General features: G+C 40.4%; 2 long non-coding RNA genes across 9 annotated transcripts in view; one reads left to right on the top strand and one right to left on the bottom strand.

Moving 5' to 3' along the window:
• Positions 1-14,254, top strand: part of LOC137621428 (uncharacterized) — a 337,042-nt gene that overhangs the window by 134,963 nt on the left and 187,825 nt on the right. The gene's annotated exons all lie outside the window — the stretch shown is intronic.
• Positions 1-14,254, bottom strand: part of LOC137621427 (uncharacterized) — a 315,539-nt gene that overhangs the window by 266,393 nt on the left and 34,892 nt on the right. For 2 of the 6 annotated variants that reach the window (XR_011040218.1, XR_011040222.1), the window contains 2 exons: positions 8,169-8,270; positions 7,498-7,612 (listed from right to left, as the gene is read on the bottom strand). The exons of 1 other annotated variant lie outside the window; for it this stretch is intronic. This is a non-coding gene — a long non-coding RNA (uncharacterized lncRNA). Of the gene's footprint in view, positions 1-269; positions 385-529; positions 609-7,497; positions 7,613-8,168; positions 8,271-14,254 lie in introns of those variants that run through there. 3 more of the 6 variants (XR_011040220.1, XR_011040221.1, XR_011040223.1) reach the window with 2 other exon arrangements.

The raw sequence follows: 14,254 nt of genomic DNA, 5'->3' as shown, positions 1-14,254 counted from the left end.
CTTGGGGACTATCATACGTATATATGGTCAGTCTCTAGGGCATTGTCACTACCATTTGCCTCTGTCATTCATGAGCAGAATTTAAACCTTTAAAATGTTAAGGGAAGATTGCATACAATTTGTCAAAGAATAAACCTTGGTTGTGGTTTAGAAATGAGTACAGTAATGCCTAACGCAAAACCTTGTGACAACAAAATTGCTATGGTTATGAACATAAAATAAATGATTTTCCAATCTAAATTCTACCTTTACATTACACTTTTCCTTACCTTATTTGGCTTCAAATGTTCTCCATCATTCACACAACCATTTTGTGCTCATTAAATCTGATGAGAGCAGTAGTAGTATTTTGATCTTCTTCTCTTACACCAATATTGACTCGACCTGCAAAAGTGTACAAAATCAAAAACCATAGCCTTCAATTTGGCAACACTCAAAATTTTAAATAATAATTCTTTTATTAACTATTTACATTATGTCAAGGTACAAATAAGTCTCATAAATAAAAATGAATTTAAATGTTCTTCACAATAAGTCGACAGTTCACCGACACTTTCTTGTAATTCACTGAGAAAATATAATTTAACTTCAAAAACAACAATATTGACATGGAGGGAAGAAAAGAGCTAATGAGTTATCGGCAATGGGCAAGTCGAATTATTCAACCTATGAACAAACTGTGGCCGCGGGGGCATAAAAACAAGAATAGTGCCAACGTTATCCCTGCATGTCGTAAGAGGCGACTAAAAGGGACGGGACGAGGGGGCTAGGAACCTCCTCTCCTGTATCTACATCCTGTGAGACATCGACAAAGATGGAGCTGGGGGGGAGAGTGACTGCTCCCCGTACTCTAGTTTTGGGGTGTTTGAATGTGCATGGATGTAGTACGATAGAGAGTAAAAGATGTGAAATTGGAAGTACAGTATGTTTAGGAATAGAAGGATGGATGTATTAGCCTTGTGTGAGACGAAGATAAAAGGAAAGGGTGAAGTGATGTTTGGTGAAATGTCTGGTAGAGTGTCTGGGATTGAAAGGGGCAGAGCGAGAGAGGGTATGGCTTTATTGCTGAGTGAATGGATGACAGGGAAAGTAGTGGAATGGAAGGAGATATCATCTAGGTTAATGTGGGTAAGAGTTAGGTTGGGTAGGGAATGTTGGGCGTTTGTCAGTGCATATGGGCTAGGTAGTGAGAAAAGTGAAGAAGAGCGGAATGAGTTCTGGAATGAATTAACTAGGTGTGTAGAAGGACTGGGTAGAAGGAATTATGTAGTTGTCATGGGTGACTTAAATGTTAGAGTGGGCGCTGGAGAGGTAGAAGGTGTCATTGGGAAGTATGGAGTACCAGGTGAAAATGAGTGGTGAGAGACTGGTAGATATGTGTGTTGAGCAAGAGATGGTGATAAGTAATAGCTTTTTCAAAAAGAAAGATAAAAATAAGTATACATGGGTAAGAGTGGCAAATGGAAGAGTAGTAGAAAGGGCATTAATGGATTGTGTGTTGATAACTAAAAGAATGTTTTGAAGATTGAAAGACGTGCACGTGTTTAGGGGTATGGCTAACGGTATGTCTGATCATTTTTTGGTGGAAGGAAAATTAGTTGTAGCAAAAGAATGGGGGAATAGAGTAGGTGGATGTAAAAGGGAGCTAGTGAGGGTTGAAGAGCTAATAAAACCGGGGGTAAAAAGTAAATATCAGGAAAGGTTGAAAATGATATATGACGAAGTGAAAGTAAGAGAAACTGGCAATTTAGAGGAGGAGTGGAAGTTAGTAAAAGAAAATTTTGTTGGGATTGCAAGTGATGTGTGTGGAAAAAAGGTTGTTGGAGGCAGCATGAGGAAGGGCAGTGAATGGTGGAATGAAGGAGTGAAGGTAAAAGTGGAAGAGAAAAAGAGGGCTTTTGAAGAATGGCTGCAGAGTAATAGTATAGAGAAGTATGAAAAATATAGAGAAAAATGTGGAAGTAAAGCGCAAGGTACATGAGGCAAAGAGGGCAGCTGACCTGAGGTGGGGTCAGGGATTAGGTCATTCATATGAAGAGAAGAAGAAGAAGTTTTGGAAAGAAGTGAAGAGAGTAAGGAAGGCTGGCTCAAGAATGGAAGAGACAGTGAAAGATAGAAATGGAAGGTTGTTAAAAGGAGAGGAGGCAAGGAAAAGATGGGTGGAATATTTTGAAAGTTTACTGAATGTTGAGGATAATAGGGAGGCAGATATAATTGCTGTTGCAGGTGTTGAGGTGCCAGTGATGGGAGATGAGAATGAGAGAGAGATTACAATAGATGAAGTGAGGAGAGCACTAGATGAAACGAGAGTAGGAAAAGCATCTGGTATGGATGGTGTGAGAGCTGAGATGTTGAAGGAGGGGGGTGTGACTGTACTTGAATGGTTAGTGAGATTGTTTAATATGTGTTTTGTGTTGTCAATGGTACCAGTAGATTGGGTTTGTGCATGTATTGTACCACTATATAAGGGTAAGGGAGATGTGCATGAGTGTTGTAATTCAAGAGGTATTAGTTTGTTAAGCGTAGTTGGAAAAGTATGGTAGAGTATTGATTAATAGGACGGAGAAACTTTTCATTGCTTAGAACAACTTTCCACCAACTCCATATAACCTCATCACATTCCACATTGCTTCCCTATCAACTCTATCATACGCTTTCTCCAGATCCATAAACGCAACATACACCTCCTTACCTTTTGCTAAATATTTCTCGCATATCTGCCTAACTGTAAAAATCTGATTCATACAACTCCTACCTCTTCTAAAACCACCCTGTACTTCTAAGACTGCATTCTCTGTTTTATCCTTAATCCCATTAATCAGTACTCTACCATACACTTTTCCAACCACACGCCTTTATACTCAATAATATAAACATTAAGCTCTGCCATATAAAACCTTTTTATTAATTCTAGCAGTCACTTTTATCTCCATTGATTAACTATGCTTAGCAGGTTACCTACATATTTTTTCCAAAACTCAATTTTAACATCATAACTAAATTTTTCTTGAGCTTTTATTCCCTAAATTCTTGTACAGTATTCCTTGATGATTGGAAAGAAACCGATCTTTCCCTTTTATCTCTCTCTAAATTGTCCTAATAATTGTTTTCTTATAGGACTGATTCCAGGACAAAGATTTATGATATTTTATAGGTAGTAGTTCATTCCAAGTAGGGGAATAAAGTATTAGAATAGTAGCATTTCATTCCTTCATTCTAAGTAGAATACCTAAAAGTTGATTCTCCTTAAAACGAGTGTTATCAATGACAGCAAATCTGTTTGACCTTTCTAGCAGCTGACCTAACCTTCAATCCTTAAACTTCAAGGTGATGGAAGATTATGAGAGACGGCAGAAACATAAAAGGGAAATCACAAGTACACAGGAGAAATAGTAGGAGATTGGGACCCTTCAAAGGCAAACTACTGCTAAGTTAAAACAAATCAAACACTGACATCTGGCCACCATTAGAAGGGAAAAGAAGTATTCCAATTGACCAATAAATTGTGTATAGCATTTGTCTGCAATCGGACCTTAACATTTAAAATTAAGGGTATCAGTCAGCAGATACATTCAATTGTAGAAAACCCTGAGTATGCGCAGCCCCACCCTAACGATACCCCTAGATCCCCTATTTCCACATATAGTATAACTAGGTAAACTCCATCCCAAGAACAATCATATACTGTAAGCATATATTAAACCTAATAGCCTAATGGAATCGCCCCTGCCTGGCGATCTGCCACACTGGGGTTCGAGTCCTCCTCAAGCTGGATAGTTTCTTGTAGTGTCTGCAACCTTATCATCCTTGTGAGCTATAGATGGGAATTTGGGAGGAGCCCACAGGTCTATCTGCTGAGTCATCAGCAGCCATTACCTGACCCTCCCTTGTCCTCGCTTGAGTGAAGAGGGCGCTTGGGGACTATCATACGTATATATGGTCAGTCTCTAGGGCATTGTCACTACCATTTGCCTCTGTCATTCATGAGCAGAATTTAAACCTTTAAAATGTTAAGGGAAGATTGCATACAATTTGTCAAAGAATAAACCTTGGTTGTGGTTTAGAAATGAGTACAGTAATGCCTAACGCAAAACCTTGTGACAACAAAATTGCTATGGTTATGAACATAAAATAAATGATTTTCCAATCTAAATTCTACCTTTACATTACACTTTTCCTTACCTTATTTGGCTTCAAATGTTCTCCATCATTCACACAACCATTTTGTGCTCATTAAATCTGATGAGAGCAGTAGTAGTATTTTGATCTTCTTCTCTTACACCAATATTGACTCGACCTGCAAAAGTGTACAAAATCAAAAACCATAGCCTTCAATTTGGCAACACTCAAAATTTTAAATAATAATTCTTTTATTAACTATTTACATTATGTCAAGGTACAAATAAGTCTCTTATAAATAAAAATGAATTTAAATGTTCTTCACAATAAGTCGACAGTTCACCGACACTTTCTTGTAATTCACTGAGAAAATATAATTTAACTTCAAAAACAACAATATTGACATGGAGGGAAGAAAAGAGCTAATGAGTTATCGGCAATGGGCAAGTCGAATTATTCAACCTATGAACAAACTGTGGCCGCGGGGGCATAAAAACAAGAATAGTGCCAACGTTATCCCTGCATGTCGTAAGAGGCGACTAAAAGGGACGGGACGAGGGGGCTAGGAACCTCCTCTCCTGTATCTACATCCTGTGAGACATCGACAAAGATGGAGCTGGGGGGGAGAGTGACTGCTCCCCGTACTCTAGTTTTGGGGTGTTTGAATGTGCATGGATGTAGTACGATAGAGAGTAAAAGATGTGAAATTGGAAGTACAGTATGTTTAGGAATAGAAGGATGGATGTATTAGCCTTGTGTGAGACGAAGATAAAAGGAAAGGGTGAAGTGATGTTTGGTGAAATGTCTGGTAGAGTGTCTGGGATTGAAAGGGGCAGAGCGAGAGAGGGTATGGCTTTATTGCTGAGTGAATGGATGACAGGGAAAGTAGTGGAATGGAAGGAGATATCATCTAGGTTAATGTGGGTAAGAGTTAGGTTGGGTAGGGAATGTTGGGCGTTTGTCAGTGCATATGGGCTAGGTAGTGAGAAAAGTGAAGAAGAGCGGAATGAGTTCTGGAATGAATTAACTAGGTGTGTAGAAGGACTGGGTAGAAGGAATTATGTAGTTGTCATGGGTGACTTAAATGTTAGAGTGGGCGCTGGAGAGGTAGAAGGTGTCATTGGGAAGTATGGAGTACCAGGTGAAAATGAGTGGTGAGAGACTGGTAGATATGTGTGTTGAGCAAGAGATGGTGATAAGTAATAGCTTTTTCAAAAAGAAAGATAAAAATAAGTATACATGGGTAAGAGTGGCAAATGGAAGAGTAGTAGAAAGGGCATTAATGGATTGTGTGTTGATAACTAAAAGAATGTTTTGAAGATTGAAAGACGTGCACGTGTTTAGGGGTATGGCTAACGGTATGTCTGATCATTTTTTGGTGGAAGGAAAATTAGTTGTAGCAAAAGAATGGGGGAATAGAGTAGGTGGATGTAAAAGGGAGCTAGTGAGGGTTGAAGAGCTAATAAAACCGGGGGTAAAAAGTAAATATCAGGAAAGGTTGAAAATGATATATGACGAAGTGAAAGTAAGAGAAACTGGCAATTTAGAGGAGGAGTGGAAGTTAGTAAAAGAAAATTTTGTTGGGATTGCAAGTGATGTGTGTGGAAAAAAGGTTGTTGGAGGCAGCATGAGGAAGGGCAGTGAATGGTGGAATGAAGGAGTGAAGGTAAAAGTGGAAGAGAAAAAGAGGGCTTTTGAAGAATGGCTGCAGAGTAATAGTATAGAGAAGTATGAAAAATATAGAGAAAAATGTGGAAGTAAAGCGCAAGGTACATGAGGCAAAGAGGGCAGCTGACCTGAGGTGGGGTCAGGGATTAGGTCATTCATATGAAGAGAAGAAGAAGAAGTTTTGGAAAGAAGTGAAGAGAGTAAGGAAGGCTGGCTCAAGAATGGAAGAGACAGTGAAAGATAGAAATGGAAGGTTGTTAAAAGGAGAGGAGGCAAGGAAAAGATGGGTGGAATATTTTGAAAGTTTACTGAATGTTGAGGATAATAGGGAGGCAGATATAATTGCTGTTGCAGGTGTTGAGGTGCCAGTGATGGGAGATGAGAATGAGAGAGAGATTACAATAGATGAAGTGAGGAGAGCACTAGATGAAACGAGAGTAGGAAAAGCATCTGGTATGGATGGTGTGAGAGCTGAGATGTTGAAGGAGGGGGGTGTGACTGTACTTGAATGGTTAGTGAGATTGTTTAATATGTGTTTTGTGTTGTCAATGGTACCAGTAGATTGGGTTTGTGCATGTATTGTACCACTATATAAGGGTAAGGGAGATGTGCATGAGTGTTGTAATTCAAGAGGTATTAGTTTGTTAAGCGTAGTTGGAAAAGTATGGTAGAGTATTGATTAATAGGACGGAGGATAAAACAGAGAATGGAATCTTGGAAATACAGGGTGGTTTTAGAAGAGGTAGGGGTTGTATGAATCAGATTTTTACAGTTAGGCAGATATGCGAGAAATATTTAGCAAAAGTTAAGGTGGTGTATGTTGCGTTTATGGATCTGCAGAAAGCGTATGATAGAGTTGATAGGGAAGCAATGTGGAATGTTATGAGGTTATATGGAGTTGGTGGAAGGTTGTTGCAAGCAGTGAAAAGTTTCTACAAAGGTTGTAAAGCATGTGTTAGGATAGGAAATGAAGTGAGCGATTGGTTTCCGGTGAGAGTGGGGCTGAGACAGGGATTCCAATTGACCAAGAAATTGTGTATAGTATTTGTCTGCAATCGGACCTTAACATTTAAAATTAAGGGTATCAGTCAGCAGATACCTTCGATTGTAGAAAACCTTGAGTATGCGCAGCCCCACCCTAACAATACCCCTAGATCCCCTATTTTTACATATAGTATAACTAGGTAAACTCCATCCCAAGAACAATAATATACTGTAAGCATATATTAAACCTAATAGCCTAATGGAATCGCCCCTGCCTGGCGATCTGCCACACTGGGGTTCGAGTCCTCCTCAAGCTGGATAGTTTCTTGTAGTGTCTGCAACCTTATCACCCTTGTGAGCAATAAATGGGAATTTGGGAGGAGCCCACAGGTCTATCTGCTGAGTCATCAGCAGCCATTACCTGACCCTCCCTTGTCCTCGCTTGAGTGAAGAGGGCGCTAGGGGATTATCCTATGTATATATGGTCAGTCTCTAGGGCATTGTCACTACCATTTGCCTCTGTCATTCATGAGCAGAATTTAAACCTTTAAAATGTTAAGGGAAGATTGCATACAATTTGTCAAAGAATAAACCTTGGTTGTGGTTTAGAAATTAGTACAATAATGCCTAACACAAACCTTGTGACAACAAAATTGCTTTGGTTATGAACATAAAATAAATGATTTTGCAATCTAGATTCTACCTTTACATTACACTTTTCCTTACCTTATTTGGCTTCAAATGTTCTCCATCATTCACACAACCATTTTGTGCTCATTAAATCTGATGAGAGCAGTAATAGTATTTTGATCTTCATCTCTTACACCAATATTAACTCGACCTGCAAAAGTGTACAAAATCAAAAACCAATGCCTTCAATTTGGCAACACTCAAAATTGTAAATAATGATTCTTTTATTAACTATTTACATTATGTCAAGGTACAAATAAAAATGAATTTAAATGTTCCTCACAATAAGTCGACAGTTTACCGACACTTTCTTGTAATTCACTGAGAAAAGATAATTTAACTTCACAAACAACAATACTGACATGGAGGGAAGAAAAGAGCTAATGCGTTATCGGCAATGGGCAAGTCGAATTATTCAACCTATGAACAAACTGATATCAAGAATGAAAAGATGATGATAAACTATTAATATTTGCAAAAGGAGTCCATTAGCTTCTTGAAAGTTCTCATTACTGTACTTCAAAACATGAAATATATTCTACATATTCACTCAACCACAACATCACTTTACATTATATACAAAACAGTTACAAAATTGGAGCTTTTCCCTCTTCTAGTACACTAGCTAATGCTGGATAGATACTTTCCTACTTATTAATCTCGTTAGGAATTTTTATTTCAATTCTAACCATACTCCTCTACATTACCTTGTTTACACAAACTTAGAGTGTTCGATATGACAACAGTAGGGCTAATAGTTGTTGTTTTTGTTTACTCCTGATCAATTACATTTCAAGCTCAACCTGCACCTGCAAAACAAGAACAAAATTTAAAAACATTAAAAACATAACCTTGAGACAGATTAAGTTAATTGTAAATTCTAACAATTGTTCGTAGTTTGAAGTACTCTACCATCACAAGATTCACATAGGTCTTAAAACAGTGCAAAAGTGTTTTTAGTCTCTCATGTACAGTACATAAAGAATGGCCACTTGCACAGACACGGAAATTCACATGCTTAAGTTACATTAATTCTGTATTTGTACAAGGCAAAGATCAATTTGCATCTAGAGCTATATAATCTATTCCTAGTATGGCATTTCCATCCCTTCTCCCCTAGTGTACTAGTCAAGGTTAGAGAGATTTGCAATTCCAAAGCCTTTGCTGAAGTGATATTTAGATACAAAGACACTTCAGAAAGCATCGTTATTGTTTGTCATTGTTTTATATAGGCTTGTACTTCAAGGAACATCTAACATTTTTTCAATATTGACAAAAACCATCCATGCTTCTAGTATTCAATATTTCAAGCTCCCTATTACAGTTGCTCTGCAGTCAATACAGCACCAATATGTGCAGGCATTTTACTTGCTAATGATGAAATGAAATAGACATTGAGCAGGATTTTTTCATTCACAGCTTTAGTCTGAAGTACCCAATGGCTAATATAGCATCAACATCGTTAGTAAGTTGCAAGGGAATCTTGACTGTAATTTAGACTAATGGAAATATCTTGATTCCAGCATCTTTGTGTGTTCCCAGTCCTTACCTTTCCATACTGACCAACCATCAGTATGATTTAACTAGTGATTTAAAGTTTCAAAAATGTTATTAACATTCATGGTAATGAAAAAGTAAACTAGCTTACTAAGTCATGAGATACAAATGTCACTAAAAATGTTACTGCATATTGTTCCATACGATAAATTCAATAAATTCTTTCTTATTTTCTCGCACTACTTATAAACCAAACAATTTCTTGGTATCACTATTTGTGTGAAGTACTAGGTCTGTTGTTGCAGGAAATGGTGGAGTGGAAGCAGATGTACGTCAGAGAGTGAATGAAGGTTGCAAAGTGTTGGGGGCAGTTAAGGGAGTAGTAAAAAATAGAGGGTTGGGCATGAATGTAAAGAGAGTTCTATATGAGAAAGTGATTGTACCAACTGTGATGTATGGATCGGAGTTGTGGGGAATGAAAGTGATGGAGAGACAGAAATTGAATGTGTTTGAGATGAAGTGTCTGAGGAGTATGGCTGGTGTATCTCGAGTAGATAGGGTCAGGAACGAGGTGGTGAGGGTGAGAACGGGTGTAAGAAATGAGTTAGCGGCTAGAGTGGATATGAATGTGTTGAGGTGGTTTGGCCATGTTGAGAGAATGGAGAATGGCTGTCTGCTAAAGAAGGTGATGAATGCAAGAGTTGATGGGAGAAGTACAAGAGGAAGGCCAAGGTTTGGGTGGATGGATGGTGTGAAGAAAGCTCTGGGTGATAGGAGGATAGATGTGAGAGAGGCAAGAGAGCGTGCTAGAAATAGGAATGAATGGCGAGCGATTGTGACGCAGTTCCGGTAGGCCCTGCTGCTTCCTCCGGTGCCTTAGATGACCGCGGAGGTAGCAGCAGTAGGGGACTCAGCAGTATGAAGCTTCATTTGTGGTGGAAATGTGGGAGGTTGGGCTGTGGCACCCTAGCAGTACCAGCTGAACTCGGCTGAGTCCCTGGTTAGGCTGGAGGAACATAGAGAGTAGAGGTCCCCTTTTTTTGTTTTGTTCTTGTTGATGTCGGCTACCCCCCAAAATTGGGGGAAGTGCCTTTGGTATATGGTATATGGTATGGACTAGATCCAGAATAATGTAAAAAACATCTACATACTGTTCATCCTTGGAAATAACAATGATGATGATGATGTAAAATATAATGTACTTTGTCATTTTGAATTGGTTCAATAAGGTCATAGAGTTCCGATTACACATCCTTAATAGGGATCACCCAATAGATTTTTCAAACAAGACAAAAACAATTTTGGAACAACGCAAAGTCTAAGATTGACATCAGAGTGAAATAACAAATTTGGAAATAATTTACTTTTCCTAACATACAAACCTGGAGCTATTTATAGGGTATTACTTTCGGCAACGCTGAAAACCAGCCAAGACAATTTTAGCGAGGGATAATTACCTCATACGCCAGTTAGCGGTAGGGGGTTGGGGTAGACTAGCTACCCTGCTCACTCACACCTGTCGGTTGAGTAACCACTTTTGCTTTCTGGCAGGACTTCTAAGGGGGACAAGGTGGCAGGCCAATTTGTATAAATAGCTTCAGGTTTGTACGTTAGGAAAAATACAAATTATTTCCAATTTTGTTATTTGTTCAGACACAGATACAAACCTTCGCTATTTATAGGGTGACTTACTCTTAAGAGGGAGAAAGTTCTACCAACTGGCCTTGGTCATGACCCGGGGTTCCCTCTAATTGATCTTTGATCTAATTAGTAGGAACCCTACCCTTGCTAAAATCAAAGTAGTTACAGTACAAGGTAACTCAATGATAGCGGCCTGCAGAAACTTGTGTGAGAGACTCGTGGCTTGTCTTTATGTAGGAACTCGAGGATAAGCATGAGTTCTAAGACATATCCAATACCCTCCCTCCAAGGTATTGATGACGTAACAAAGTATTTATTCATACTAAGGATGGACAAGGGAAATGAATCTTACCTGCAGAGGGGTGAGGTCAGCTATGCTTCGGTCTTGCGGAGCTGTTTCCCCAGGGGAGGAGAAGGAGAAAGAAAGAGGGGAGCCAGACATTCTTTTCATTCACCCCAGACTAACCCAGGTAACCTCAGCCCTCAACCCTCTGCTAACACATTCTGCTTGCCCGGAATGAAACGAGCTGATAGAGTCACCGAGTTGTCCTCTGCCCATCTGAGTATCTCTACTGCAAGATGGCACAGATGCTGCGAAAAGGTACCGCCCTGTTTGCTTAGATAAGCTACAACCGTGGTGTTGTCGCTCATCAACACCACGGAGTGCCCCGCCAGGACCTGGTGGAACTTTTTGAGGGCCAGAAAGGCTGCCTCATCTCCAAGAGATTTATGTGCTGGTACCTTTCTGATTCGGACCATTGGCCAGAGATGTAATGGTGCAGTATGTGAGCCCCCACCCTTCTTTTGATGCATCCGAAAAAAGAATCAATTCCGGGGGAGAGACGAGAAGATCGACCCCTTTGCAGAGGTTCGGCTCCGCCAGCCACCACCTGAGGTCCGACTGTTCCTCTAGCCCTATGCGGACTAGGTGATCCCAGGAATCGGAGTGTTGGTTCCACTGGGATTTTAGTCACCCCTGGAGGGATCTCATCCTGAGGCGACTGTTGGGGACCTGTCGGGTCAGGGAAGAGAGGTGACCAAGAAGGCGAAGCCAATACCCAGCCGGGAGCTCTTCCCGACTGAGGAAGACCTGTGCTATTTACCTCAGTCTCTGGATCCTTTCGCCTGATGGAAACGCTTTGTGCCTTAGGGTGTCTAATCGCATGCCTAGGTATACTAGTTCTTGAGAGGGGAGCAGTTGAGACTTCTCGAGGTTTACCACGATCCCCATATACTGGCAAAACCTTAGAAGCTCGTCTCAGTGGCAAAGAAGGGCCGCCTCCAAGTTTGCCAGAATCAGCCAGTCGTCCAAGTATCTTAGGAGACGGATGCCAACTCTGTGAGCCCAAGATGATACTAGGGCGAATACTCTCGTGAATATCTGGGGTGCTGTGGAAAGACCGAAACACAGTACCCTGAACTGGTAATGCTTCCGATTGAACATGAATCTCAGATACTTCCTGGAAGATGGGTGAATTGGGATCTGGAAGTATGCGTCCTTCAGATCTGGAGTGCACATGAAGTCCTGGGGTCTTATCACTTGTCTGACTGTGTCGGCCGTCTCCATCCTGAAAGGTGTCTGTTCGACAAACCAGTTCAGAGCCGAGAGGTTGATGACTGGTCTCCAGCCTCGAGACGCCATTTTCACAAGAAAGAATCGACTGTAGAAGCCTGGGGACCCGTCGAGGACCTCCTGGAGAGCGTCCTTCTCCAACATGGACTGGACTTCTGCCCTGAAGGCAAACTCCTGTGCGGATCCCTTTGCACAGGAGTTCGATGGAATCGGCACTCGAGTCAGTGGAGGGAGAGAGAGCGTGAACGGGATACGATACCCTGAACGAATCACCTCAACCGTCCAGGGTTCGACCTCGTGGTGAAGCCACTTCTGCCAGCGGCTTTGTAGGCATCCCCCCACAGGTGGGCAAATGGGAGGATTGCCTGTCTTATTGGGACCGGCCTCGGCGAGATCCCTTCTTATCCTTTCCTCCACAAAAGGACTTTTTGCTGTGAAAGGCCTGCTTTACACCCTTTTTACCCTGCTGTTTTGGGTTTCTAGCCCTTTTCGGCTGCGGGTTTTACTGTGCTTTCCGCTGTGGCTGAGAGGGGTAAGGTCTAGCTGTTAAGACCTTTCGGATGAGGGAGTCCTGACTGGACTTCCTCCACCTCTCTGACACTGGCTCGACATCCTCGGGGTGGAACAAAGAATTGCCCTCGAAAGGAGCATTTCTCAGTCTCGCTACTTCAGCCTGAGGGAGATGTCTATCAACATTCAAGTTAAACAACCACGGCGACATCACACATCCCTGTCTCAGCCCCACTCTCACCGGAAATCAATCGCTCACTTCATTTCCTATCCTAACACATGCTTTACTACCTTTTTTAGAAACTTTTCACTGCTTGCAACAACCTTCCACCAACTCCATAAAACCTCATCACATTCCACATTGCTTCCCTATCAACTCTATCATACGCTTTCTCCAGATCCATAAACGCAACATGCACTTCCTTACCTTTTGCTAAATATTTCTCGCATATCTGCCTAACTGTAAAAATCTGATTCATACCACCCCTACCTCTTCTAAAACAACCCTGTAATTCTAAGATTGCATTCTCTGTTCTATCCTTAATCCTATTAGTCAGTACTCTACTATACACTTTTCCCACCACACGCCTTTATACTTGATAACATAAACATTAAGCTCTGCCATATAAAACCTTTTTATTAATTCTATCAGTCACTTTTATCGCCATTGATTAACTATGCTTAGCAGATTTCCTATATATTTTTTCCAAAACTCAATTTTAACAAATCATTACTAAATTTTTCTTGAGCTTTTATTCCCTAAATTCTTGTATTCCTTGATGATTGGAAAGAAACCGATCTCTCCATTTTATCTCTCTCTAAACAGTCCTAATAATTGTTTTCTTATAGGACTGATTCCAGGACAAAGATTTATGATATTTTATAGGTAGTATTTCATTCCAAGTAGGCAATTAAGGTATTAGAATAGTAGCATTTCATTCCTTCATTCTAAGTAGAATACCTAAAAGTTGATTCTCCTTAAAACGAGTGTTATCAATGACAGAAAATCTGTTTGACCTTTCTAGCAGCTGACCTGACCTTCAATCCTTAAACTTCAAGGTGATGGAAGATTATGAGAGACAGCAGAAACATAAAAGGGAAATCAAAAGTACACACAAGAAATAGTAGAAGATTGGGACCCTTCAAAGGCAAACTACTAATAAGTTAAAAAATCAAACACTGACATCTGGCCACCATTAGAAGGGAAAAGAAATATTCCAATTGACCAAGAAATTGTGTATAGTGTTTGTCTGCAATCGGACCTTAACATTTAAAATTGAAGGGGAATCAGTCAGCAGATACATCCAATTGTAAAAAAACCTTGATTATGCACATCCCCACCATAACGATACCCCTAGATCCCCTATTTTTACATATAGTATAACTAGGTAAACTCCATCCCAAGAACAATAATATACTGTAAGCATATATTAAACCTGATAGCCTAATGGAATCGCCCCTGCCTGGCGATCTGCCACACTGGGGTTCGAGTCCTCCTCAAGCTGGATAGTTTCTTGTAGTGTCTGCAACCTTTATCATCCTTGTGAGCTATAGATGGGAATTTTAGAGGAG

This window comes from Palaemon carinicauda, chromosome 28 (assembly GCF_036898095.1).
Source record: "Palaemon carinicauda isolate YSFRI2023 chromosome 28, ASM3689809v2, whole genome shotgun sequence".
Lineage (NCBI taxonomy): Eukaryota > Metazoa > Arthropoda > Malacostraca > Decapoda > Palaemonidae > Palaemon > Palaemon carinicauda.
This window is presented reverse-complemented; position numbering and strand designations above follow the sequence as displayed.